At 44.1% G+C, this 23,809-nt stretch overlaps 1 protein-coding gene across 2 annotated transcripts in view; it reads left to right on the plus strand.

Moving 5' to 3' along the window:
* ANKRD52 (ankyrin repeat domain 52) overlaps positions 1–23,809 on the plus strand; it is a 104,977-nt gene that overhangs the window by 17,361 nt on the left and 63,807 nt on the right. The gene's annotated exons all lie outside the window — the stretch shown is intronic.

A 23,809-nucleotide genomic window follows, 5' to 3' on the forward strand; every position in this document is an offset into this window, starting at 1 on the left:
TTCCAATATGAAAATGTACAACTTGTTGCTAACACAATCTTAGTGGTAAAAATGTTACACCTGTGGTGTCAATATAATCACTGCACTCCTAGGTGAATTGATTGAGAGGTTTAGTTTGTATAATGGGGTCACATATGGGGGGGTTCTGCTGTTTTGTCACCTCATTGGCTCTGCCAATGTAACATGGCACCCTCAAACAAGTGCAACAAAATCTGCACTGCAATATGGCGTTTCTTCCCTTCTGAGCTTTGTACTGTGCTCCAAAAGTAGTTTTTGACCACATATGGTCTATTGGTGAACTCGGCAGACATTGCACAACAAATTTTGGGGTCTATTTTCTCCTGTTACCCTTGTGAAAATACAAAATTTGGAGCTAAAAGTCTTGCTGGAAATATGTGGATTTCTTTTTTTTTTTTTTTTTTCACCACGGCTTAATGTTATAAACTTCTGTGAAGCACCTGTGGGTTCAGTTTGCTCAATACACATCTAAAAACGTTCCCTAAGGGGTCTAGCTTCCAAAATGGTGTCACTTGTGAGCGGTTTCCCCTGTTTAGGCACATCAGGGGCTCTCCAAATGCAATATGGCATCTGCTAATTATTCCAGCAAATTATACATTCAAAAAGTCAAATGGTGCTCCTTCCCTTCTGAGCCCTGTTGTGTGCCCAAACAATAGATTTCCCCCACATATGGGGTATTGGCATTCTCAGGATAAATTGCACAACAAATAGTGTGGTCCATTTTCTACTGTTACCCATGCGAAAGTAAAAACAATTAGGTCTAACGGAAGTTTTTTGTGACAAATGTAGAGTCCAAAGCATACTTTTTCCATATGATTTTTTTTTTTTTTTTTTTTTGCTGATGCAGTGGTTTAAAGGGGGGGAGGGGAAGCATGCAATTGGATTGCTCTATAAACTAAAGCATATATGTTCTGTCTGTGGAACATGCACTTCTGAATGAGGCTTTTGGGTTCGTACTGCCTCGTGGTAAAACCGCATGTAGATGAAACGTGGTGAGGCCATCCTAGTTGCCTCTAAAGCAACCAATATAGATGTAATACATGCATCTATTTGTATTGCTCCTTTATTTATCACGTCTCTATCCCAATCACCACCTTCTTTACTACTTGTTGGGCTATTCAGCTAGTCAACCAAACACCAGTCTTTTAGCAGAGGTCAAGTATGACCTTTTATAAATCACACACAAAGAGGCCTGATGTAAAGGAGATTTTTTTTTTTTTTCTTTTTTTTTGTGTCCTCAAGTTTTCACTAATAATATTTTCTCTGGGGGGGGTGCATGGTGCAGCGCTGCATGGAGTAGGACACAGCGTTGAAGGCTCCCGCTCTATACTTGTGATTTTATCCTGATACATGCTCTGCTACACTTGCCGAACGTCCGGTGAAGGAGCGTGAACATCTCCGATGGCTCCAGGCTTGTCTTCCGGAGTTCTCCAGCTGGCAGAATGACCTATTGGAGGTAGAAAGATCCTGAGGCCGTGGTAATCGTACATGAGCAAGATGGTGCTATAGCAGAGGTAGAGAAAGCTGATGCTCCTCTGGCAAGGACGCTGGAAGTGTAAGTGAAACTTGAGTGGTTTACCTGTTTGGAAATCGAGACTGCTAGTTCACGTTTTACTGCCAAAATGTCTTATGACCCTAGTGACCATAATTTGCCAGGAGATGAAGTGGAGGAACAAGAGATACCAGTAAGGCTACTTTTACACTTACCGCATTTTTTGCGGGGCGTATCGCCGCATTTTTTTTTAGTCTGTCGCAATAACGGACCGCAAAAAAGTTTGCGAATCGCCTCCCCCCGATACTGTGGAAACAGTATTGGGAAAAAAAACTGCGTTCCACAAAACCGGAAGTAACAGTGCACAGCGGCCCCATTGGTTTACAATGGGGGCTGTGTCCCTAGGCCGCAAAAACGGCCGTACGGCGCACCGTGGAATTTTTGCCGGACGATTTGCGGCCTCATAGAAATCTATTGGGGGCAAAATCGACCCGTAAATGCAGTCTAAAACATGTAGTGAAGGACTCTTTTTGGGGAGACTTAACCAGCAGAGTGTGAGGCTTCACATGAGCCGCAATCAAAGATGTCTTTTCTGTGCTCTTTTTGTAAGTTCACATTAACTACACTGACCTAACAGATGGGTATTTTAAACGAGGAAACGTCTAGCATGAAGTTTGAGATGATGCTAATGATGCTAGTGAGCACTAATGATGACCATATCCTGAATGTGAAAAGGGTCCAAACTAGGTCAGTCCAACATATACCTGAACCGATTGCTAAGGCCGGTTTCACATTTGCGCTTTATAGCGCAGCGACGGCCTGCGCACGGCCGCCGCTAAGGCCCGCCCCCTGCCGGCTCCCTGTCCGCCCCTTTTGGTCATCACCGCCTTCTAGCGCACATGGGCGCTTGCGATCTGATCTGCGCACCCTATCTTTAGCATAGGGTGCGCTGGCCGTGCGCTAGCAGGATTTTGCCGTGTGCTGCGCACTTTGGAAGGTGCACCGTGCGCGCCGAAATGCAACATGCTGCGTTCGGCGCACACGGGCGCACCTTCAAAAGTGCGCAGCGCACGGCAAAATCCTGCTAGCGCACGATCTGCGCACCCTATGCTAAAGATAGGGTGTGCAGATCGCAAGCGCCCATGTGCGCTAGAAGGCGGTGATGACCGGAAGGGGCGGGCAGGGGGCGGGGCTTAGCGGCGGCCGTGCGCAGGCCGTCGCTGCGCTATAAAGCGCAAATGTGAAACCGGCCTACGGCAGACGACCTAGAAAACAGCATGAAAAGGAATAATAGAGAACCTGGACATATAATACATTTGGATACAGTAGTCCAATGCAGTTTGTGCTGACTTTTTTTTTTTTTTGTTCAGAAGAATTTTGTAAAGTTATGAAATGTGCTATAAATGTCTGTTCTGTTCCTGATCTAAGGATCTCCGCTTTTAGTTGGAATGAATCTGTGCTGCACTTTATGTACATGCTCAGTAGCAAAGCTCCTCTAGAGATCTGAAGAAAGGCTCTGATAAGGAATGCTTGCAGCCCTGCACTCATCTCAAGAACTGCTAGCGTGAACAAAAAACACAGGATTTAAGGTGCTGTCACACTTAGCGATGCACCAGCGATCCCGACCAGCGATATGACACCGTCAGGATCACTGGTGCATCGCTAAGTGGTCGCTAGTGAGCTGCCACACAGGCAGATCTCACCAGCGACATAGCAGGGGTCGGCGGTCGCTACTTACCTGTCAGACGAGGCGATCCTGATGTCCTCCCGCCCGCGTCCACGCGTCGCTCGTCTCCACAGCAGGAAGTCCAGCAGGAAGTGCCCGACGAGAAACGGTCCAGGATGTTCTCGCGTGATCAGCGATGGACAGCGGGGGAGCCGGTCGGAGGTAAGTATCACACATAGCGATATCGCTAGCAATATCGCTATAACGTCACAAAACCAGTGACGTTTTAGCGATATTGCTAGCGATATCGCTTAGTGTGACAGCCCCTTAAGGCAAGTGCTTCTCTGCCTCATATCTTATCTAATGATTTTAAGGCTAAACTATTGAGGATCTGATGGAGGCGATACTATTTCTCAGAACAAATTCATAGGCTGCACAAATGTTGTTCAGTACCTTTTTGTTAACCTTTTCCCACTTACTGCGTAGTTTATTGCATGTTTACAATTTATTAAAAGTTTTGTGTTCTAACGTTGTATTTCAGTAAATGTATTTTATGTTCTATCTAAATACAATAATCAAGCTATCATAATGGTGATTAAAAATCCTGGTGTTACCATTTTACTATAGTAAATTTATCACTTCAGTATGAGCCATGTTCATATGAGGGAGTCGGTCGTCAGGGAAATGGAAGAGTTGGAGGTTTGGCTTACCGACTTCACATCCCTGATGAGCATGAAAGACAAGCTATTCATGGCAGCCACATAAATTCAACTGATCTGGAAAAGAGGATTTCCAAAGAGTATATCATGGCCTTGTGGGGTCGGGGGGCTTTTTTCTTTTTAGTAGGAGAATTTCTCGACTTGTGAATGTAGCAAAATGCTTGACTCCAGATTTAATTGCTTGAATGTTCAGCTACTGGTTGTACTTAAAGGGAGTCTGTCACTTTTTTTTTTTTTTTTTTTGCCAATGAGCTGCCGGCACAGACATCAGGGGCTTATCTACAGCATTCTGAAATGCTGTAGATAAGCCCCCGATGTAACCTGAAAGATAAGAAAAATGAGTTCGATTATACTCACCCAGGGGCGGTCCAGTCCCGGTTTTGGTCCGATGGGTGTCACTATCCGGTCCGGCGTCTCCCTTCTTCTAACGGAGACTTCCTCTTCTTTCCTTCCTGTCGTGGCTCCTGCGCAGAGTCCTGCAGTGCACAGGTGCCGGGAGAGGTCCGGTGCCTGCGCACTGCATTCTGCTCTGCCCTCAACAGGGCAGCAAAGATGTCACCATTAGAAGATGGGAGGCGCCGGACCGCAACACCCATCGGACCAAGACCGGACTGACCCCCGGTGAGTATAATCTAACTCATTTTTCTATATTTCAGGTTACATCGGGGAGGGGGGGGGCCATATCTACAGCATTACAGAATGCTGTAGATAAGCCCCTGATGTCGGTGCTGGCAGCTGATAGGCGAAAAATAGGGTGTCTGATTCCCTTTAATATTATAGGATGAATAGTCTTCTTGAAATATAATCATGTGTTCTAAACTCAATATAACAATCCTTGAGAAGATAGCAGAGGGGAAATATAAGAATGTCATGCCTTCATGTACACTTTTGATGAGATGAGGGGGTTTCATCTGCCTTGAGGAGTAGACTCGCCTGCTCTCAACGGGAGATGGAAATTGTACTTTTTGCACTTAAGTGGGTGAGGGGAGGGCGGAGGGGGGTCCTTATGAGGACTTTGTTTTATCCCACTCTTGTCATATTTCAGCACAAAATATTGCATAGTTTAATCTCAGAAAATGCACCAAAAAGATTAATATTGGATCCTGGTTAAATTTTGACTTCAGCCAAAATGTCAGGAACAATTGAAATTTCAAATAGGTTTCTTAGATGGGGTAAAAAGAGCTGCAATCTTTCAGGGTGTTCAATCATATAAGCCTTCTATAATATGTCAGGAAATGCACCATACAAAAGGGAGAACATTCTTGGTAAATAACTTGCCTTCATGCACCTCTTATCACTATATTACCATATTCTACATGTGTCCATATTCATTCACTCTGCGGCCCCATTTGATCTACTATACACTACCGTTCAAAAGTTTAGGGTCACTTAGAAATTTCCTTATTTTTGAAAGAAAAGCAGTTTTTTTTTTTTTTTTTTTCCAATGAAGCTAACATTCTATACATTGTTAATGTGGTAAATGGCTAGACTAGCTGCAAACGTCTGGTTTGTAATGCAATATCTTCATAGGTGTATAGAGGCCCATTTACAACAACCATCACTCCAGTGTTCTTATCATACTTTTTGTTTGCTAACTGTGTAAGAAGGCTAATGGATGGTTAGAATACCCTTGAAAATCCTTGTGCAAGTATGTTAGCACAGCTGAAAACAGTTTGGCTGATTAGAGAAACTATAAACCTGACCTTCCTTTGAGCTAGTTGAGAATCTGGAGCATTACATTTGTTCCATTAAACTCTCAAAATGGCCAGAAAAAAAAGAACTTTCAAGTGAAACTCTCTAGTCTTTTCTCGTTCTTAGAAATGAAGGCGCTTTCATTAAAGAAATTGCCAAGAAAATGAAGATTTTCTACAACGGTGTGTACTACTCCCTTCAAAGGAGAGCACAAACGGGCTCTAACCAGAGTAGAAAAAGAAGAGGGAGGCCCCGCTGCACAACTGAGCAACAAGACAAGTACATTAGAGTCTGTAGTTTGAAAAATCGACGCCTCACAGGTCCTCAACTGGCAGCTTCATTAAATAGTACACGCAAAACGCCAGTGTCAACGTCTACAGTGAAAAGGCGACTCCAGGATGCAGACCTTCAGGGCAGAGCGGCAAAGAAAAAGCCATATCTGAGACTGGCTAATAAAAGGAAAAGAGTAATATGGGCAAAAGAGCACAAACATTGGACAGAGGAAAATTGGTAAAAAGTGTTATGGACAGACGAATCCAAGTTTGAGTTGTTTGGATCACATAGAAGAACATTTGTGAGATACAGAACAACTGAAAAGATGCTGGTGGAGCATGGTGGAGGTAATGTGATGGCGCTGGTCTGGGGTTGGTTTGGTGCTGGTAAAGGGGGAGATTTGTACAAGGTAAAGGATTTTGAATAAGGAAGGCTATTGCTCCATTTTTGCAACGCCATGCCATACCCTGTGGACAGCGCTTGATTGGAGACAATTTCATCCTACAACAAGACAATGACCCAAAGCACACCTCCAAATTATGCAAGAACTATTTAGGGAAGAAGCAGGCAGCTGGTATTCTATCTGTAATGGAGTGGCCAGCGCAGTCACCAGATCTCAACTCCATTGAGCTGTTGTGGGAGCAGCTTGACCGTATGGTACGCAAAAAAGTGCCCATCAAGCCAAACCAACTTGTGGGAGGGGCTTCTGGAAGCATGGGGTGAAATTTCTCCAGATTACCTCAGCAAATTAACTGCTAGAATGCCAAAGGTCTGCAATTCTGTAATTGCTGCAAAGGGAGCATTCTTTGACGAAAACAAAGTTTGAAGGAGAAAATATTTCAAATAAATGTTTTTTCGAACCTTGTCATTGTCTGGACTAGATTTTAAATTCATTTGGCAACTTGTTTGGTTAATAAAAGTATGAGTTTTCGTGGAAAACACAAAATTGGCTGGGTGACCCCAAAATTTTGAACGGTAGTGTATGTTTCAGATATTGACGGGCAATTTGTGTATCTAACATGTAGGGTATTTGATATGGAGATTTGTTGCTTCGTTATAAATCCCACCTTCATACACGGTAGGGTATTGCAAAAAAATAGCCCTATCAGCACCGCGTCAAGGTGTACCCCTGCTGACTATAGGCGATGTCAACAATATTGTGGATGGTTACTGGGGCAATGGAAAACATGACATCAGCAAAATAACTCCCTTTGGGTCATATATTAACCCTTTCCCACGCGATATCCATACATCCCTGTGACCTGGGTCTTATTGACATGTGCCATATGGATACATCTCGGGGATCTCTGACACTCGTCACTAAGTGCCAGGCGCAGTCCCGCACCTCTCCCAACACTTTAACCCCCTAAAGGCTGCGATCTAACTCGATTGCAGCATTTCTTGAGCCAGCAGATGGATGACAACCCCTCTGCCCTTGGATCGGAGGTCCCGCGGCGTCACACGGGTCCTGATCGTTGCCATGGTGATCCAATGTTGTCATCAGGGCTGTGGAGTCGGAGTCGTGGAGTCGGAGTCGGTGCTCATTTTGGTGGAGTCGGTATAAAATGGACCGACTCCGACTCCTAAAATATATAATAAATTGGGTACAGTAATTCAATGCAGTATGTGCTGAATATTTTTTCATAGGAGTTTGGGAAAGTTATGAAATGTCCTATAAATGGCTGTTATATTCCTGATCTAAGGCTACATTCACACACAGCGTTTTTTCCTGTGTTTTTTGAGGATACGTTTTTCAGCTGCAAAAGTTGATCATCTTTTTAAAAAAACTGCATCACCTGAGAGGTTTTTGAGCTCATAGATAATGTTCTCAATAGCAAAAGCAGATTAGAAATCTGCTCTATCTATATATCCATTTATCCATATCGTATCTGTACCAAAAAGAATGAAAACCGGGTAGTACACCAATATATATTCTGTTCTATCTAAATATCTTGATTATTGGATCATAAAAATGATTAAATGTCTGAGGTTCACATTGTACTACAATAAATTTTTCACTTAAATATAAGCAATATGTGTGGGAGTCGGAGTCGGTGTAAGGGAACTTGAGGAGTCGGAGTCGCAGGTTTGGCTTACCGACTCCACAGCCCTGGTTGTCATGATAAATTCTGGGTCACCAGAGCTAGGAAAGTTGCTGATCATGAGCAGTGCAAGATCAGCATCTTTATCTGTCAGTACAAAGCTGACAGTTTGCATAGCACGGGGATGCTGCTCCATGCTATACAGGCAATCAGCCTGCAAAAAATGATGGTCCCAAGATGGGGACAAAATAAAAGTTAATTTTTTTTAAATGTAAAAATTAAAGTTAGAGTCAAGATATTGTACCTGTAAATATTTGTATGAAAAAAATCAACAATAAGAGTACACTTCGTTTTGCGGCGTCTGGAGCAACCAGACCTATAAAACTGTCCTATTAGTTAATCCTTTTAGCGAACACCATAAAAAAACAATGCTTTATCATACTGACGAACAAAAAGTGGAATAAAACTCAATGAAAAAGACGGATATAAATATGGTACCACTGAAAACAGCCTTGTCCCGCAAAAAAGAAGCCACCATACAGCCTCATCAGTGAAAAAAGTTACAGCTCTCAGAATATGGAAAAATTATTTTTTCTCTCTAAATAGTTTTTATGGTGTAAAAGTGCCAAAACATAAACAATATAACTGTGGTATTACTGTAATCGTACTGAACCGAATAAAACTGCTAAAATAAAAATCCAGAATTGCTGGTTTTTGTTCATTCTGCCTCTCCAAAAATCAAAATAGAAAGCGATCAAAAAGTCATGTCTGAAAATGGTACCAATAAAATGTCAACTTGTCCACAAAAAACAAGCTACCACGTGCAATAAAATGTCAACTTGTCCACAAAAAGTAAGCTATCATGTGACTGGTGGACCAAAATATGGAAAAATTAGAGCTCTCAAAATATGGTAATGCAAAAACTATTTTTCTTTATCGCCTTATTGGGGGACACAGATTACCATGGGTGTATGCTGCTGCTAGGAGGCTGACACTATGCAAAAACAAGAAAATCGACTCCTCCCCGGCAGTATACACCCACCGAGAGATACCAAGTACCTCAGTTTGTGCTTAGTGTCTGTAGGAGGCGGACCGGGATCTCCCCAGATCTGCAGATTAATAATCCCCTTTTTTTTCTTTCAGGTTTTTTAGCCGAACCTTTTAATCTTTTCTAACTTATTTTTCAGGTTCTCCGTCGGGGAAACCGGGTGTAGCTATCACCTTGATTTCCCATATCATGCGGCTGAGCGAGCAGTGTGGTGTCGCCCACATCGCAACTCTCAGTACCGCAGGTAGGACTTTTTCCCTATCACCATTCGGTGCTATGCTCGGACGACAGGTGGCCGGTCCTTACCAAAACAACTCCTCATCCCTATCCCGGGACAGGGCTGAGAGGAAGACGGCGGTCGCCATCGCTCCCAACACAAGGACGCCGTCTTCTACATGACACGGGTAAGAGGACCTCTCCCAGCGGCCTGTTCCCTATTCATGCCCCTGTGGTCATCCTTTTCAGGGACGTCAGGTAAGATCCTGAACGATCCCTTATCCCCGCATGTCTCAGGAGCACAGTCTGCATTTGAAACTCCCGCCTCTACTAGCCGCGCGTCTCTCATATCAGCCGCGCTCCCTTTTAATACAGAGGCACATAACGCGGGGGTCTTCCTGGGCTCAGGGGGGTCTTTTTTACATAGGGTAGCGCAGGCTCACCTTAATTAGCAGCGCCGCGGGTATCAGTGTAGAAGTTCGGGCAGGGAGGGAGACCGCTTTCACTTTCTCTTTCAGCCGCGCTTCCTTCTCCCCGCTCTGAGCGTGCTCCCTTTTACTCTGGGCGCGCTTTCCTCTTTCTGGGCGTGTGTTTTCTCGCACCCTTTTCACCCTATCACAGCTTGTCTTTCTTTTTTGGGGATGTCACTCTCCCTTTTTACCGCGCCCCCCCCCCCTCTGCTATTGCCCAATCTCCTCCGGGCGCCAAATCCCGCCCTCCGGGCTCACAGCCAGTTTCCTCCTGCAATTTTCTCTGCTTCCTGCGCTGCTTGGGGGACACGTCAGGGTCCGTCTGCTCGTCAGATTCTCGGTAGGCTCGGCGCTTGGCAAATTGGGTCCCCTCTGCAGTACTTTTCGGTGTAGTGCAGCCATAAGGTGTATCTTTCCTATGCTCAACCCTGCAATGGCTCTGTCTTTCAAGCCCACCGTTGCCCATTACGCCTGTGCACGCTGTAAAAAGTGGGCTTCGGGTCAGTCGTCACCCCTCTGTCCGTCCTGCAGTCCTTCAGTTATGTCGGCCTCTCAGGAGCACACCGATCCCCGGGATGAGGGTACTTCCCACCTCCCAGAGTGGGCCGTTGCAATGTCGCAGTCGGTCTCCGATCTGACTAAAGTCTCTCAGTCCCTGGTCCAGGTCTTAGAACGTTTGCCTCAGTTATCTGGAGCCACCTGTGCACCGACCACCTCTCAGGGTGAGTCGTCTGCACCTGACCGCGACCTTCAGAGGGACAGGCCGAGTAGGATTTCTAGGAAGCGTGTTCTGTCTGGCTCGTCTTCCAGTTCGCTAGGCCCGTCTGCTTCTCCCAGGTGTCCTTCTCCGTCTTCAGAGGACGACCCTAGGTCTGACGACGATCCCCAATCGGGATCTAGTTCAGAAGCAGATAACATATCTAAAACGCGGAATATGGTGGATAGTCTTCTTTCTGCCATCTTCCAAACCTTGGAAATTAAGCAGGACAAGCCTCCTCCTCAGGAATGTTCTGTCCCATTTAAACGAGCGAGGCCTCCATCCCGAACCTTTCCAAACCACAAGAAGTTCGATACTACTCTAACCAAACATTGGGAGCACCTTGAACAACGCTTTTCAGGCCGCAGGTACTTAGATGTCCTGTATCCCTTTGATGTAGATCTGCTCACAAAATGGACCAAAGCCCCCGAAGTGGATCCTCCCGTCTCTCGTATAGCCTCTAAGACGGTTCTATCCCTTCCGGACGGGGCATCGCTTAAGGATCCAACAGACAGGCAGAATCTCTGGCTAAGTCTGTTTTTGAGGCATCTGGCGCCTCTGTCCTATTTTCGCCTCCTCCTGGGTGGCGAAAGTCATTTCAGCTTGGGCAAAAATTCTTCGCAGAGGCATCTTAGCGGCCGCTCCTCAGGACGAGTTGGCAGACCTCGCAGATCAAATACCTCTTAGCCGCCTCCTTGGAGGCGGCTGGGTGCGTAGCGAGGGCTAACAGCAACATAGTAGCTGTACGCCGAGTCCTTTGGCTAAAATCATGGAAAGCAGATACCACCTCTAAAAAGTCGCTTACCAATCTGCCTTTCCATGGTTCTCTGCTCTTTGGAGCCAAGCTGGATCAAATAATTTCGGATGCCACTGGTGGTAAGAGCACTTCTCTCCCCCAGTCTCGACCAAAATGCTTTTTTTAACAGAAAAGGTTTCCGGCCGTTTAGGCCCTTTCATCCCTTCTCGTCCACAGAAAGATCTACCCAGCAAGATCGGCCTTCCGCCTCTAGGGAGCGAGAGCAGAAAAAACCATCTTACAAACCCGCTCCCCGCTGGAGATCTAGAGGACAATACTCCAGGTCTTCAGGTGCCCGTTCTGGTAGGTTCTCCTCTAAGTGACGGGTCACCCCCACCTGGAAGTTTTTCCAGGGTGGGAGGCAGACTTTCCTTTTTCGCGGACGCTTGGCTGTCTGTCGACGACGCTTGGGTCTAGGAAATCATCGCATCCGGATACAAGATCGAATTTGCTTCCCAGCCAAACAGATGTTTTTTCCTGTCTCGACCTCCAAGACAGCGGTCCCGCATTCCGGGATTCTTTCAAGCCGTCTCCTCCCTTCTTTCTGCCGGAGTGATTGTTCCTGTTCCCTCAGACGAACCGTTTTCAGGGTTCTACTCAAATCTTTTCGTAGTCCCGAAAAAAGACTGGACCCTTCGGCCAATCCTGGACCTCAAATTGCTCAATCGCCATGTGAAGATTCTCCACTTCAAAATGGAGTCTCTTCAATCGGTGATAGCCTCAATGGAACCCGGAGAATTCCTCTGCTCTGTGGACATACGGGATGCTTATCTTCACATCCCTGTTTGTTTGCAACATCAGAAATATCTTTGGTTTGCGATTCAGGAAAATCACTATCAGTTCACGGCTCTTCCCTTCGGCCTAGCCTCTGCTCCCCGTGTTTTCACGAAGGTGATGGCGACGGTCATGGCCATCCTTCGATCCAGGGAGATTCTCATCATCCCTTATCTGGACAATCTCTTGATCAAAGGCTCGTCCCGTCAAGACTGTCTCCTAAGTCTTCACATAACCCTGGATACCCTCGGCCGTCTCGGATGGTTAGTCAACAAGGAAAAGTCCATTCTCAGACCTACTTAGCGTCTGACCTTCCTAGGCATGGAATTTGACACGAATCTGGCCCGGGTGTTTTTTCCGAGGGAAAAATTTGCGTCTCTGTCCAAAGAAATTCGAGCCCTCAATTGGCCGAAGCCCATTCCCCTTCGACTCTGCATGAAAGTTCTGGGGAAGATGGTGGCTTCCATGGAGGCAGTGCCCTTTGCACAGTTTCATCTTCGCCCCCTTCAGCTGTCCCTCCTCTCAGCTTGGGACAAGACGACGTTGTCCTTAGACCGCCCCATTGTTCTCCCTCTCAGAGTGAGGCAATCCCTGACTTGGTGGGCAATGCCTACGTCAGTCCTCCAGGGGAGGTCCTTCCTCCCGCTGCAGTGACAAGTCATTACCACCGATGCCAGCTTTCTAGGTTGGGGAGCGGTTTTCCATCAGAGAACGGCCCAAGGACGCTGGAATCCACAGGAAGCTCTTCTCCCTATCAATCTTCTCGAAATCAGAGCAATCTTCCTGGCCCTTCTTCGCTGGCAACCTCTTCTCGTCGGCAAGCCGATCCGCATTCAGTCGGACAACGCCACGGCTGTGGCGTACATAAACCATCAGGGCGGCACGCGCAGCAACCAAGTGATGTCAGAAGTGGCCAAGCTACTGCGCTGGGCAGAACGGTACGTTCCAGCAATCTCCGCTGTTCACATTCCAGGGGTGGAAAACTGGGCAGCCGACTTTGAGTCGTCAAGGCCTAGCGTCAGGCGAATGGTCTCTTCATTCCACAGTCTTCGATCAGATATGCCAGCGCTGGGGTTATCTGGATGTCGACCTCATGGCATCTCGGATGAAACACAAAGTTCTGCGTTTCGTAGCCAGGTCCAGGGATCCTCTAGCCGCCGCTTGCGACGCCCTAGTAATTCCGTGGTCCCAGTTCCAACTCCCTTATCTGTTTCCACCTCTTGCCTTGATCCCAAGAGTGGTCAAGAAGATAAAATCGGAAGGCGTTCCAGTGATTCTTGTGGCTCCAGACTGGCCAAGAAGGCCTTGGTATGCGGAACTGGTGAACATGCTCGCGGATGTCCCCTGGAGGCTTCCAGACCGTCCGGATCTTCTCTCGCAAGGCCCCCTTTACCACAAGAATTCTCGGTCTCTGAATTTAACGGCATGGCCATTGAGGCCGCAATCCTAAGAGAATCAGGTTTTTCCAACCAGGTGATTCAGACGATGATCAAAGCCAGGAAACCAGCCTCTTCCCGCATTTACCATAGGCATTGGAAGGCTTTTTTCCGTTGGTACGACGATAGTCTTTCCAATGTCCTTTTCCATTCCATCCATACTGGGTTTTCTCCAGTCTGGCTTAGATTCGAGTCTGCCTCTCAGTACCCTCAAGGGCCAGGTTTCCGCTTTGTCTATCCTCTTTCAAAGAGAGCTCGCTTCCTTACCGCAGGTTAAGACATTCCTCCAAGGAGTTGCTCATGTGGCCCCTCCTCATCATTCACCAATAGAACCGTGGGATCTCAATCTCATCCTTAGCGCTCACCAAAAAGCGCCGTTTGAGCCCATCCAGGACATTCCTTTGTCTTTTCTGTCATGGAAGGTAACCTTTTTGATCGCCATCACATCCATCAGAAGAGTTTCTGAATTAGCGGCCTTGTCATGTCGTTCTCCTTATCTGGTGCTCCATCAGGATAAAGTCGTCCTTAGGCCCGTTCCTCCTTTCCTCCCAAAGGTGGTATCTTCCTTCCACATCAACGAGGATATCGTTCTTCCATCGTTTTGTCCTGCTCATTCTCACCCTCTTGAGAAGTCACTCCACAAACTGGACGTTGTTAGAGCCTTGCGTGTTTATCTCGCTAGGACCGCTTCATTTCGTCAATCCGATTCATTGCTGGTCATCTCTGAAGGTCACCGGAAAGGGCTTCCGGCATTCAAATCCACGATCGCTCGCTGGATTCGTCTACCATTCTGGAAGCATACCGACTTCAGGAAAAACTGCCTCCTCCGGGAGTGAGAGCTCACTCCACCCGGGCGGTGGCAGCTTCGTGGGCCGTTCGACACCAGGCTTCGGCTCTGCAAATTTGCAGGGCCGCGACCTGGTCGTCTTTGCACACATTTGCGAGGTTCTACAGGGTTCATACCCAGGCCTTGTCTGATGCAGTCGTTGGTAGGAAGGTACTGCAGGCGGCGGAGGCGCACCGGCCGACCTAAGCCCTTCCTGTTCTTTTGTTCCTTATTGCTGTTCCCGCCCTTGGGACTGCTTTGGAATGTCCCATGGTAATGTGTCCCCCAATAAAGCAAGATGGATTTTTGGTTCTTGCTGTAAAATTTTTCTTGGAGCCTTCATTGGGGGACACAGCACCCTCCCTGTTTAAGTTGTACCGTGTTGGGTTGGTACATATGTTTATAGTTCCGTGGCTTCTCCTACTGCTTTTTCACCAACTGAGGTACTTGGTATCTGTCGGTGGGTGTATACTGCCGGGGAGGAGTGAATTTTCTTGTTTTTGCATGGTGTCAGCCTCCTAGCAGCAGCATACACCCATGGTAACCTGTGTCCCCCAATGAAGGCTCCAAGAAAGAGATTTTACGTTAAGAACCAAAAATCCATCTTTTGCAATAAAAAACGTCTAAGTGTATGTGACAGCAGCCAAACCTAAGAATCCGATATAACTCTGGTATCGCTGTAATCGCACCGATCTGAAGAATAGTCACCTAATCTTATACCGCACAAGGAATGGCGTAAAAAATAAAACCAGTTCTTCACCTGCTGCTGTTTTGTTCATTCTGCATCCCTCACATTTATCCTACGCTGAACGCTTGTATCTGCGGGGTTTCTGGGTAAATCTCTGAAATGATTCAGACGGAACCTCTGGTGCAAGATTCCCAGTGAGGCAGATGTGGACGCTGTCTGACCTGTGATCCGCGGTGTCTATAAAATTGCTGTCGGCCAGTTTTGTGCACTTCTGAAGAGGACACCGCTGAACAGAGGCCAGTTGGAGTCCAGAGTAAGGCTATGTGCACACGTAACGGAACTCTCGCAGAAATTACCGCGAGAATTCCGGAATTCCATTCCGCGGGAAAATCGCATTTTAAATTCCCGCGACTTTCCCGCGGAAAAACTAGCATTTTGCAAGCGTAATTAGCTTGCAGTATGCTAGTGTTTTCCAAGCGAATCTGTAGCATCGCTTGGAGAACTGATTGACAGGTTGGTCACACTCGTCATAGTGTTTGACGAGTGTGACCAACTTTTTACTACTGAGGCCGCCTATGCAGCATCAATAGTAAAAGATAGAATGTAAAAAAAAAAAAAAAAAAAAATGGTGTTATTCTTACCTTCCGACGTCCCGCGCAGCCGTTCCCAGTAATCCTATGCGAAAATGCCCGCGATGGCATCCGTTCTCGCGGGATCGCGACGTCTCGCTGTAATTCGCGATGACGTCGCGCGAATGACCGCGAGACTTCTCGATCCCGCGAGAACGGACGTCATCGCGGGCATTTTCGCAAAGGATTACTGGGAACGAGAGCGTGGAGAGAGGCGGGAAGGCTGCGCGGGACGTCGGAAGGTAAGAATTACAATATTTTTTATTTTCAATTCTATTTTTTACAGGGATATGGTACCCAAAGCCCGGAGGACAGTCTCCTCTCCTCCTGACCGTGGGTACCATCCGCAAATGTTCTGCTTACTTTCCGCATGGTGTGCACAGCCACATGCGGGAAGTAAGCGGAACAATGCATTCCTATGGGTGCGGGATCGCCGCGATTCCGCAAAATAATGAGCATGCTGCGGTTTTTACCTCGAAGCGATTCCGCTGCGGTAAAAACCGCAGCATTAGCACAGCATTGCGGAATCCCATAGGAATGCATGGGATGCTTATTTTTCGCGGCAAAATCGCGCGGTTAAAACCGCCGCGGAAACGGGTTTAATCTGAATCACGTCACTTAGAGATTTTGATGGAAGCGTCAAAGTGCTCAGTGTAGAACGTCAGATAACTGTGATCCAAAATGTTATGTAAAATGTTCCCAATAAAAGCTTCAACTCAGTCCACAAAAAAGCAAGTCCCCACTCAGGTCTGTTAACCGATATTTAGGGGGCTTCCACGTTGCTGGTAGCACAAAGAAATTTAGCAAATTCTACGCATCCAAATGCCCCCCCCCCCCTCCCTTCTGAGCCCCACAGTGTACCTAAACCACATATAGTGTCCATGTGTTTGGAATTTCTGAAGCGATGAGAGCCCACCTAACTTACAGGTGCATGTCTCCAGAAGCACAGGCTGGGCATAACGTACCGGTAATTGCAAAGTCAGTTTGCAATTTTCACTTGGCAACATTTTATTGCTGCATGTTTCTGGAAAATGCCCATGCAGTCAAAATTGTCACTACACTTGTAGATTAATTTCCAAAATGGGGTCACTTGAGGGTGGGATTCTGCTCTTCTAGCAATTGTTCTGCGCTCCAGGAGGCAAATGGCGCTCCATTCCTCCTGTGTCTCTCCGTATGGATAAGTAGTACTGTACAGCCACATATTGGTTATTGCCACGTTCAGTAGAATTTGTGGAACAAATTTTGGTCCCATGTTTACCCACTACATGTGTGAAAATGTAAAATCTGGGGATAAAACAATATTTGTGTTTTAAAAATGTAGTTATTTTTTTCTTCACTGCCCAATGGTATAAAATTCTGTGACACCTATAAAATTTGCACTATAGCATGGTGCTCCTTACCTTCTGAGCTTTGCACTGTGCCTGGAAAATATTTCCAGATTTACATGTAGGGTATTTGTGCACTCAAAAAAAAGGCCCTTTAAAAAAAATTAAACATGAGGCTGAAACAATATTTTAGTGGAAAAATGTAATTTATTCTTTCTTCACCATAAAATTCTGTGAGGCACATGTACTGTCAGTATGATCGCTGCACCCTTCGATGAACTCATTGGGAAGTGTAGTTTGGAGTTTGTTTTTCTGGCACCTCAGATGTGACATGGCACCCTCAAACAATTCCAGCAAAATCTGAACTTCGATATGGCACCTCTTCCCTTCTGAGCTTTGCACTGTGCCTCAAAAGAAATATTACACCACATATGGGGTATCGGCTTACTCAGAAAACATTGCACAACAAGTTGTATGGTGCAATTTCTCCTGTTACCCTCCCTTATGAAAATACAAAATTTGGGGCTTTAAACAAGTTTGTGGGGAAAATTTGGTTATCTTTTACTTTCACGGTTCAACGTTGTAAACTTCTCTGAATCGCCTGCGGGTTCGAGGTGCTCAATACACGTCCAAATACATTCCTTGAGGGGTCTTGTTTCCAAAATTTTGCCGCTTGTGTTGGATTTCCACTGTTAAGGCACATCGTGGGCTCTCCAAATGGGACATAGCGTCCGCTAATGATTCCAGGAAGTTTTTACCTTCAAAAAGTCAAATGACGCTCCTTCCAAGCCCAGCCATGCGCCCAAACAGTAGATTTTGCCCTTATATGGGGTATCCGCGTACTTCGACGAAATTGCACAACAAATTTGTATGGTCCAATTTATCCGGTCACCCTTAAAAAGCACCTGGGAAGTCAATGTGCTCACCACACATCTAAATCGGTTGCCTGAGGGGTCTAGTTTCCAAAATGGTGTCACTTGTGGGAGATTTTCACTGTTTAGGCACATCAGGGGCTCTGCAAATGCGACAAGGCGTCCGCTAATTATTCCATCAAATTTTGCTTTCAGAAAGTCAAATGGCGCTCCTTCCCTTCCAAGCCTTGCGCACAAACGGTTTTTCTCCCTGATATGGGCTATCGGCGTACAGTGGGTCATTCCATGTCAAGTGAACCAATGATTTTTACCTCTATTTTTTAATTCTTTTGAGATTTTGTTATTTGGTAATAGCGTCAGAGAATGCAAAATGTGAAGGGAAAAAAAAATTCTAGATTTTTTTTATTTTTATTGATTTTCAAAGTTCAGAAAAAGTGCGAGTTTCGGTGTTGCCTGCCTTAACATTTCTCCTCATAACTAGAAAAAGATAGACAAACAAAATAAACACCAGTCTACCCAGAACTGTACAGACTTGACCAGATATGTCACAAGAGTATCTTTGTTAATATTTTACCCATGCGAATGCAAAAGTTTAAAACGCATTTCTGAAAAAAATGTTTAATTTAGAAATTTCAAAAACTGCACATGTACCTGCTATGCTCCTAGCCACATCTGTACCAAAATTCAAGTTGGGATCATGATGGGATCATATTTTAAAAAATTAAACTATACAGTGTCAATTCCAAAATCTGGAATTCAGATCTGTTCAGCCTGTGGTCTAGAAGTGTGGGGTCTATATTTACCAAATCCATGATTTTTAGATATTACTGTATTTTTTATTATGTTACAGCTTAGGCCTGTTTCACACTTCCGTTTTCTTGGGTCAGTTAAAATCTGCCAAAATGGCGGAAAGCGGATCTGTTTTTTTTTTTTTTTTGACGGATCCGCCGAATGAAGAATTTTAAAGGAGAGAGAGAATTTTTTTCGTCCGCCAGAAAGGATTTCAGGGTTAAATTTCCGGCTGACTTCCTTTCTCTGGGCATGCGCACTGTAAAATGCGGATCCTGCAGCCAAAAAAACGTTGCAGGGTCCGTCCAGGCATGTTGGCGGACGCAAAAAATTTGGCGGATCCGCAAAAAAAACCGGATCCAACGGATGGCCATCTGTCAAGATCTGCCGGTAATGCAACTCAATGGGGGAAAAAACGGATCCGCCAAAAAAAATGGCGGATCCGTTTTTTTCAAAAACCGGCAGATTTTGACTGATGGTCAAAAACGGAAGTGTGAAACAGGCCTTAGAAGCAGGAGAGGACAGAGGAGAAAGCTTTTGTTATGGCTCAACCTGAGAATGAACAGGGGTAGACGGTGAATGCAGAGCAAAGGACAGGCCAGCAGCTCTGTCAGTCATGTTGAGTATCTGCCCACCGTCAGGAAGTAAGACAGAGCTTTCTTGTCCTGACATGTTCACTCTTGAACAAACAATAGTCTCTACGGCATCAAGGGAGTTTTTGTGCTACAATATTGGTGAGTGTGTTTAAAGTTTGAGTAAACTTATATTAATAGTTTAATGCTTATTAAGGGCTAATACACACACAGCGCTATTCTGAGTGATCATCGTACAGAAAAATGCCCCCCATTGATTTCAATGGGGTTAAACACATGCAGTGTTTTTTGAAACACAGAGTGAGTAAATCACTGCTTGCACTACTTTTTGATCTGCAATAAACGCATTTATCACTATATAAAAAGCTGCCATCGTTTTCACTAGCGATTAAAAAGACTAATGCAGATATAGTGAAAACTTGGTAGAAAAATGTGCCAAAACCGCAGCGTTTATCCGCAGACAGAAAAAGCTGTGTGTGCATTAGCCCTAATACTATAAAGTGAGTAACAGTTATATCTCAAGTGTACTGTAAATCTTTATTTTTATTACCCATCTTCCTTACATATTAACTGTATTTTTCTCACACAGCAATGGCTGCTACTTCTCAAAAAACAGCATTTTATAATATATGCTGTTGCAATCCTTTTGAAAAAACTGGATACACAACAAGAAAAAATCTTAGGCCGGTACAAGATTGGATGTTTCATATAAATCCATCAATCAATGCAGGCATGAAAATTTGTGACAGTTGTAGAAAGCAACTTGCAAAAGAGAAAAATGCTCAGCAGGCAGAAAATTTCGAAGAACCTGTAACTTCCAACACAGGGGATTTTATCAATCCTGATTTAACAATAGAGCATTTGAATAAATCACTTTCACCCATTGCAAAAAAAAGAATCCATTATCCAGGTTATTGCCAAAAAAAATTAGAAAAAGTTACAAAAAAATTGACCCTTGATCTGGCAGGTGAAACAGTAGAAGGTGAAGGAAAAAATGACACTGATTCAGAGATCATTCTGCAGCTTAAAGATAAATTTAAATCCACCCACAGCAGAAGTGAACAGTTCATGATACTGACTACACTACCGAAGAGTTGGACATGCAAAAGAATAGAAAATGAATTTAACGTTAGCAATAGAATGGCTAGAAAAGCCAAATCTCTAGTTGAACTAAAAGATTTTATGTCTTGTCCTGATCCTAAACCAGGCAAAACATTAGATGAAGCTATAGTGGGTAAAGTGAAAGATTTTTACAATAGTGATGAAGTGAGCCGAATTATGCCTGGCAAGAAAGATTGTGTGTCTATAAAAGTGAACGGTAAGAAAACTCCTGTCCAGAAGAGGCTGGTTCTTACCAATTTGAAAGAAACCTATGAACTTTTTAAAGAAAAAAATTCCACTTCTGCCAAAATAGGATTTTCAAAATTTCCTGACCTGCGACCGAAGAATTGTGTCCTGGCTGGTGGTAGTGGTACACACTCAGTATGCGTATGTACAATACACCAGAACACTAAGCTCATCATTGAAGGGGGTAAGCTGAAAGATATTCAGATTGGTGAGTCCAACCTTGGCGATTACAAAGTATGTCTGTCTCAAATATTGTGTTCAGAAAGGAGTTGGCGTTATCTCAATATTTGCAAAAAATGTCCTTCAGTATTGACTCTCAAAGAAAAAATAATACATTTTGAAGAGGCTATGGTAGATAATATAACTTATAAACATTGGATATCTATTGACAGATGTACTTTTGACACAGTTTTTAAAAGTGCAGAACTTTTTGTAGAATGTTTTTGTGAACAGCTGATAGTCCTTAAACACTCATTTATAGCTTGCCAACAGTCTGACTACTACAATCACCTCAAAGAAAGCATCAAACAGAATGAGGCAGCAATAAGCTTAGACTTTCCAGAGAACTATTCATTTGTTCAGGATGAAGCACAGTCATTTCACTGGAACAATGAACAGGCAACTGTGCACCCTTTTGCGATCTATTACATGGAGAATGGAGAAATAAAGTACAAAAGTGTAGTTATGATATGAGTGCTTACTTCATGATTCAATAGCTGTTCATTTGTTCCAAAAAAAATTGATTTCAGTGCTAAAAACAGACATCCTACCAAGTTTGAGTAAGGTCTACTACTTCTCGGATGGCTCTTCTGCACAGTATAAAAACAGAAAAACTTTATAAATGTATGCCATCACAATAAAGACTTTGGAGTGGAAGCTGAATGGCACTTTTTTGCCACTGCTCATGGCAGAGGTGTATGTGACGGTTTAGGAGGCACCGTGAAACGCCTTTTAGCCCGGGCTAGCCTCCAGAGGCCATATTCAGACCAAATCTGCAACTTTTCAAATGGAGTGAGAAAAATATTCTTAACGTCCAGTTCATGTATTGTACAAACCAGGACTACAAAGACAAGAGTTCGTTAAAGCATCGGTTACAGGAAGCAGAACGCATCAAAGGGACTCAGCAATACCACACTGTCATTCCATGTAGTGAAACAGAAATAAAAACAAGGATTTTTTCATTCAGCAAAGACAGTGAAGTGCATGAAGTGGTAGAAGGCAGCACAAGATTGGCAATGGATGACATAACTGGTTATGTGACCTGTGAATATGATCGGCACTGGTGGCTGGCTACTGTACTCTCCAAAAATTGTTAATGAAGTGACTTCTTTGCATCCTTCTGGCCCAGCGCCATCCTTTTGTGTATCCAAGAAAACCAGACATTTTAAAAGTTAACAAAAATCAGATATTAACTCAGGTGGAGCCCAACACCATGACCGGCCGCACATACTCTTTGACACAAAAGGAAATGGCCATTGCTAGTAAGCACTTATGGACCGGATTACATTTCACCCACGAGAAGGGACAAATTGATGATAAAAGGCCAGTTTAAAAATGTACTATTAATTGTTTGATTAGTTCATATTTTATAGAACGAGTATTTAACTACTGTACTATTCTTCTTAAACACTTCATAAATGACATGTTTAGTGATGAATTGTTACATGTATAAATAGGTGGTAAAAATATTGGTTCTTTTAATCTTGTTTTTAACATATAATTAGGATGAGACCACTAAGAAAATCACACTTGAGAATATGATCACCTTTTTTCTTTTGCTTTGTTCAATGTATTCAGGTTGAAAATGCTGAGCAAGTTGTGTTATGATGATTAAGATGGATTTATTCTGGCACTTCGGGATTTGTTTTTTGTGTTTCTTTATTGTTACATATAAATGTTGAGTTCAATACGTTGTAATTTGAAAAGAAAAAAGGAATAAACTCACAAACATAAAATCAGATGATTCAAGGCTTAAGAAAAAAAATACAAATTTGATAGGTCCCAAGTTGAATCCCTGTACAAATATAAACAAGAACACAAGTAACGCACATGCATTTTTTTCAACATTTGAAAACATACGTTTTTTTCACAATTGCGCGTCAAAATTATGAATTTGATTTCTCAAACAAAATGTAAAGAAACATAGTCTTGTGACATATCAAATGAAACTGTTACCGTTCTGAGAAAAATGATGCCTCTCCCACCTTTGTATCTTAATTCTAGCCCAAGATATGATAAAAAATGTAAAGCCATGCCAGGCCAAAATTTGCTCTTTCTCACAACTTTAGAAGTCTGTAAAAAATTAACTGATGAAGAAAAAAATTCAAAACTTTTAATTTGTAATTAACTAAAGTTGTACGTCATAAAAACAAAAAAAATAATCTAAAGACGTCAGGTAAAAAAAAATATTCATTTTTGGATCACTTGATATGGAATGACCCCCGTTCAGGAGAAATTGCAGAACAAGGAACAAATTTTGGTGTCCATTTTTTCCTCTTACCCTTGTCAAAATAAAAAAAAAAAATTGGATCTTAAGTACCGTATTTTTGGATTATAAGACTCCCTTTTTCCCCCCAAATTTTGCGGCTGTACCTTACCTGCTGCGGTGGAGCAGGGTCCCAAGGTCACGGCTGGAGGGGGAAAGAGGAGCATTGCTGCAGGCTTGGGATGAGGGAGTGTTCCTATGTGCAGCCCACTGCTGCGGGTGACTCTGGTGCTGCTGCGGGTGGCACCGGACACCCCCGCAGCAGCAGCGCCAGACACCCCCCGCGTCCCGGCCTGCAGCAACACTCCACTCTTGCCTCCTCCAGCAGTGACCCTGGAACCCCACTTCACCACAGCCACCACCCCCAGTAAGCAATTAGGTGCATGGATTATAAGAAGCACCACCATTTTATTAAAAAAAATTTCTTTTTACTATTTTCCTCAAAATTTGGGGTGCGTCTTATAATTCACAAAATACAGTAGTTTTTTTTTCTGAAAAAAGTTAAATGTTTGTTTTTTTGTTTTTTTTTTCCCCCACATTCCAAAAATTCCTGAAGGGTTAATAAACTTCTTGAATGTGATATTCAGCACCTTGAGGGGTGCAGTTTTTAGAATGGTGTCACTTTTGGGTATTTTCTGCCATATAGACCCCACAAAGTCACTTCAAATGTGAGGTGGTCCCTAAAAAAAAAATAACAAAAACATGGTGTTGTAAATTTTGTTGGGGAAAAAAAAAAAATCGCTGGTCTACTTTTAAGACTGTGTGCACACGTAAGCGTTTTTTTTTTCGCGTTTTTATCGGCAAAACCGCTTACAAGAAGCATCCCATTTTAATGAATTCTGCACTTTTTGTGCAT

The sequence above is a fragment of the Dendrobates tinctorius genome, unplaced genomic scaffold (assembly GCF_039654945.1).
Source record: "Dendrobates tinctorius isolate UK_male_01 unplaced genomic scaffold, ASM3965494v1 ptg000388l, whole genome shotgun sequence".
In the NCBI taxonomy this organism is placed as follows: Eukaryota; Metazoa; Chordata; class Amphibia; order Anura; family Dendrobatidae; genus Dendrobates; species Dendrobates tinctorius.